Below are 6,255 nucleotides of genomic sequence, written 5' to 3' on the forward strand. Positions count from 1 at the left end.
ATAAATACCAATGGAATGAGATAGAAAGCCCAGAAATAAACCCATGCACCTATGGGTACCTTATTTTTGACTGAGGGGGCAAGAATATACAATGGGCAAAGACAGCCTCTTCAGTAAATGGTGCTGGGAAAACTGGACAGCTATATGTAAAAGAATGAAATTAGAACACTTCTTAACACCATACAGAAAGATAAACTAAAAATGGATTAAAGACCTTAATGTAAGACCAGAAACTATAAAACTCTTGGAGGAAAGCATAGGCAGAACACTAGATGACATAAATCAAAGCAAGATCCTCTATGACCCACCTCCTAGAGTTACAGAAATAAAAACAAAAGTAAAAAAAGTTGGACCTGATTAAACTTAAAAGCTTTTGCACACCAAAGGAAACACTAAGCAAGGTGAAAAGACAGTCCTCAGAATGGGAGAAAAGAATAACAAATGAAACAATTGACAAAGGGTTAACTTCCAAAATATACAAGCAGCTCATGCAACTCAATACCATAAAATCAAACAACCTGATCAAAAAGTGTGAAAAAGACCTAAACAGACATTTCTCCAAAGAAGACATACAGATGGCTAACAAACGCATGAAAAGATGCTCAACATCCGTCATTATTAGAGAAATGCAAATCAAAACTACAATGAGATATCACCTCACACCGGTCAGAATGACCCTCCTCAAAATGTCTACAAACAATAAATTCTGGAAATTGTGTGGAGAAAAGGGAACACTCTTTCACTGTTGATGGGAATGTAAATTTATACAGCCACTATGGAAGATGGTATGGAGATTCCTTTAAAATCTGGGAATACAACCAGCAATAGACCTAGCAATCCCACTCCTAGGACTATACCCTGAGGAAACCAAAATTGAAAAAGACACATGTATCCCATTGTTCACTGCAGCACTATTTACAATAGCTAGAACATGGAAGCAACCTAGATGTCCCTTGACAAATGGATGGATAAAGAAGTTGTGGTACATATACACAATGGAATATTATTTAGCTATCAAAAGGAACAGCTCTGAGTCAGTTCTAATGAGGTGACTGAACATTGAACCTATTACACAGAGTGAAGTAAGTCAGAAAGAGAGAGAGAAATATCATATTTGATGGCACCCCACTCCAGTACTCTTGCCTGGAAAATCCCATGGATGGAGGAGCCTTGTAGGCTGCAGTCCATGGGGTCGCTAAGAGTCAGGCACGACTGAGCGATTTCACTTTCACTTTTCACTTTCATGCATTGGAGAAGGAAATGGCAATCCACTCCAGTCTTCTTGCCTGGAGAATCCCAGGGACGGGGGAGCCTTGTGGGCTGCCGTCTATGGGGTCTCACAGAGTCAGACATGACTGAAGCAACGCAGCAGAATGCATATATATGGAATCTAGAAAAATGTTTCTGAAGGTACTTACAGGACAACAAAGGAGGTACTTACAGGGCAGCAATGGAGAAACAGACATAGAGAACCGACTTGCGGACTTGGGGAGAGGGGAGAGGAGGGCAAGATATATGGAAAGAGTAACGTGGAAACTTACATTACTATATCTAAAATAGAGAGCCAAGAGGAATTTGCTGTATGGCTCAGGAAACTCAAACAGGGGCTCTGTATCAACCTAGAGGGGTGGAATGGAGAGGGAGATGGGAGGGAATTTCCAAAGGGAGGGCATATTGTATACCTATGGCTGATTCATGTTGAGGTTTGACAGAAAACAAGAAAATTCTGTAAAGCAATTATCTTTCAATAAAAAACAAATTAATTTAAAAATGAATACAATTTCACAATAAGATACCCATTTACACACACTAAAATTTCTATTTTTCTATTTTATGATCAATAGTCCCAAATATGAGTATGCACATGGAGCAGATTGGTTTTTGATACAGTGGCAATGTGAGTATAAAATGGTATAGGACTTTCTGAAAACTGTTGCTTTGCTTATTTATAAAGTTAAACACTCATCTTCCCTTTAACTAAGAACCAATTCTTTGATTCTTGCCAATAAGAAATGAAAACACGTCCACCAAAAAACTTCTGTAAACTATTGATTATAATCTATAAGAGCCCAGAATTTGAATAACACAATCCGATGGAGAAAATAATTCTAGTGTATTAATAAAAGAAATACTACTCATCGATAAAAAGAAACAAATAAGAATCTCAGAGACACTATGTGAGTGAAAGAAGCAGTATGGAAAAGAGTACACTGATATGAAGCCCAAGGCTAGATGGGAGAATCTTTGCTGATGGAATAAAAGAATCATGGCACGGAGGGGAGGGGTTGATGTTGACTATAATGGACTATGATGTTGATGGAATATTCTAAATTTTAATTGGAGTGTTAGTTATATGGAAGTAGCCAAAGTTCATCAAATTACACTGGGAATCTGTACACTGTGTTGTTTTGGATACAAATCATACCTCAACAAAAATAATCTAAAAAAAATAGAGAATAGAGGAGACTCTTAATAAAAAGATGAATAAAGAGTAACAATTTTAACAACAAACAAAAAATGGAGCAAAGAGGAAGTTGAAAATTAAAAAGCAAAACAAACAAAAATCTTCATGAAGATTTAAAACAGTGATTCTCAAACCTAAGCAGGCACCCAAATCACCTGGAATGCTTGTTAAAATACAGTATGTGGACTCCACCGTTAGCATTTCTAACAGGTTAGGTCTGGAGTAGGCTCAAGAGTGTGCATCCTCCAAGTTCTAAGTGATACTGATGTTTTGAGTCCCGGGCCCATACTTTGGGTATCACTCAATTGGAAAGTACAGGGGTGGGGAAACTAACACAACTGAATATTTTTAAAATCTGGAGAAAAAGAGAAAATGGAATAGTGCAAAACTTAGAAAGGGCCAATATCTAGCTCTAGATATAAAGAATCTAAAAAAATCTCACTTAGATGAATTCTTGAGTTCTAAATTTGGAAGAAACATATGATACTTTATTGAAGAGTAATTATTCAAAACATATCCTGAAATCCATCTAGATAATGGAAAATATTGAAAATGAGAGACTGAAATTTGTCAAATGAAAACTGACAGTGGGGCCCAATCATCATCCGATATTGTCCTGGAAATTTTAACCCCTGGAACACATAGTAAGATAAAAGTTTAAGACACAACTATTAGAATCTGCCATTAAGAGGGGACAATTGACTCCACATTTTATGGGTGTATACATATACACATAAAAAAGAATAGAAAAAAGAGAAAATTATTGGCAGTTCCTATTTTCAAATTTATAATTTTTTTGCTTGTGAATTTGTGTTTTTTTCAAAATTCCAGAAAATGAGCCTGCATTGTTTTTCCAATCATATATTGAAAAACATTTTAAAAATTTCTTACCAAAACAAAAATTAGAAAAAAGATTAATTAATGTGCACCTGTTGTCCAAGATTGAGTCTTAAATATAAAGGGTATTTTATATTTAAAAGGCGTTTTCAGGGCACAATAGAGTGTTTGCTATCTAACAGACTAATTCTTAGTATTTGTGTGAATTTCCTTGCAACCTGCAGGATAGAAAATGAATCATCTTAAAATCTACTAAAATAACTTGGGGATGGGGGGGTCCAAACATTCTCCAAAGAAAATTTGAGCAGTAACTCTGATTCAGTTAGACCAGGTTATTTAATTTGATCACTGAATTATTAAGGAAACACTTCCCCTTAGTTTGTCAGTGTTTAGATATTTAACTGTTGTCAACAAAATCACAGCCTGGAGAGGCCATTGTTATATACATCACAGAATGGAGCTATAGGTGTCAAAAATTCAAGCTTGAATATTTTCAAGGGGCCTAGAAATTTCCAGCCTATCTTTCACACTCAGTAAGTTATCAATGCTCACTGAAAGGATTTCATTCCTACTGGAGCTTCCTGATTTATCCCCAGCCTGCCCCCATATGCACAAATGTAAAATTACCTCCTAACTGCTGCTTTGCTTTCAACCTCACCCGCCTTGAATCCATCCTTCTCACAAGCCAATAGCATACCTTCTCCAATGCAGAGCTGACCAAACATCGTAGCAATGGATAAAGGCACGATTTCTTCCTACAGATCTATTTGGTAACACACACTTCCTGGTTCAAAATATGATAATATGGGGTTATACACAAATCAAGAAGCAGGCTCCTTTTCCCTCCTGTCTTATTAGATAGGTAGGTAGAACAAAAGAGAGAGAAACATTTATAAAAATATCTTCTTCAACTGAGAATTCCTTTTCTTTTCCCTGATTTTCTAGATGCCGAACTATGTTTGGCAAGAGTGCCCTTAGGAGATAGTTAGTAGCAATAGGGAAAATTTGTAAGCATATTTTTAAAATAAAGAATTAGAATACCAGGTAAAATTATTTTGATTAGAAAACACAGACAGTCTTGGATTTTTGACATTCTTTATATATATATATAGATATGTATAAACACACACACAACCTGCTTTGACTTCCGACTATCCATATGCATTTTATAGCTACAATTTTGTACTTTTGAACGTACTCCTTCATTTTAGAACAGCAGTTTCCAGCCTTACAAATGTAAGTATCCTAGGGAGTTTATTAAGCTACTGATGCCTGAATCTCACCTCCAAAGATTTTTATTTAATTGTTTTGGGCTATGGCTTTGGTGGGCTTCCCTTGTGGCTCAGTGGTGAAGAATCTGCCTGCAGTGCAGGAGGCCTGGGTTCAATCCCTGGGTGGGGAGGATTCCCTGGAGGAGGGCATGAACCCCATTCTAGTATTCTTGCCTAGAGAATCCCATGGTCAGAGGAGCCTGGCGGACTACAGTCAATGGGGTCACAGAGAGTGGGACATGACTGAAATGTAGCACACAGCAGCAGCAGCCCGGCTTTGATGTTAGGCATTTTATGCTCTCTCTCGGCACTACCGTTGTTTCACTAAGGTTGAGAACCACGGTTTTAAGGTCTGACTGTTTGGAATACTAGAAAATAAAGTTTATAGCTTCTTGTGTCTATTCACATTAGTCTAAACTTATTATTCATTATACATAAAGAATAAAAGTCATGATCCATATACCTCTAGATCTCAAGGTTAACTCTGGTCTGTTGCATAAAGTAAATCTTCCTGCAGTCTCTTTACTTGACTGGATGCTCAGATGCTCAGATCTGCAGTGAAACCAACAGACACTACTTGGTGGAGGGGGGCATGGGGAAGGAGACACTTTGGAGTCTTCAGTCATCTGGGAGGACTGAGGAAACATATGAAATACTCAACAGGATAAAGGCACAATAAATGTCCACTCATGTATCTTTAATGTTCTCCTTCAAAAGTAGCATAGCTGTCAAATTGTTGCTGCTGTTTAGTTGCTCAGTCATGTTAGACTCTTTGCAACCCCAAGGATTGTAACCCTCTAGGCTCCTCTGTCCCAGACATGAATTTTCCCAGACAGGAATATTGGAGTGTGTTGCCATTTCCTTCTCCAGAGGAATCTTACCCACCCAGGAGTCGAAACTGTGTCTCTTGTGTCTCCTGCATTCCAGACTAATTCTTTATCACCGAGCCACCAAGGAAGCTTAGTTGTCAAAATGTATACATTAAATAAAATTAGATTTTAATACAATCAGTTTTGTTACAATAAAAACTGGTGTTTTTTTTTGAAAAATATGTAAAGCAGTATAATTAATGTATTGTATCTCTCTTTGGAAGTGTCTTTTGGGTCTCACAAAAGGATTTCCCCAAAGCAGGAATCAGCAAGCACTAGCTTTGGGACCCAACCCACTTGTTTTAGTAGATCCAGTGAGCTAAGAATGGTTTTCGTATTTTTAAATTGTTGAAAAAATAAGTTAATTATATGAAATTCAAATTCCTATGTTCATAATAAACTTTTATTGGAACTAAGCCATGCTCATTTATTTCCATATTGTCTATGACTCCTCAAATACAACAGTGACAGTGTTGAATACAGTAGTTATGACAAAGACCAGATGGCCTTCAAGCCTGAAATATTTATGATGTGGTCCTTTACAAAGCAACTGTGGAAACCCTTGATCTAAACGTGGTTAAGAAATAACTGGTTCATACCCTAGAAAACAGTCTCCAAAACAATGAATCCATTCTGCCCTCACTGTGCCAAGAAGAAATCAAGCAATTAGAGGGTAGCAAATGCCACTCTTAATTTGTGAAAAATAAAGTTGATGTGCAAGTAAAGACAGTTCAAAGAGGAAAAAAGTAAGCATAGCTTTTCTTACAAAACAAAGGAAAACAAAGCAACCAGAAAAATATAAGGCCTCGAAGCA

The sequence above is a fragment of the Bos mutus genome, chromosome 18 (assembly GCF_027580195.1).
Source record: "Bos mutus isolate GX-2022 chromosome 18, NWIPB_WYAK_1.1, whole genome shotgun sequence".
NCBI lineage: Eukaryota > Metazoa > Chordata > Mammalia > Artiodactyla > Bovidae > Bos > Bos mutus.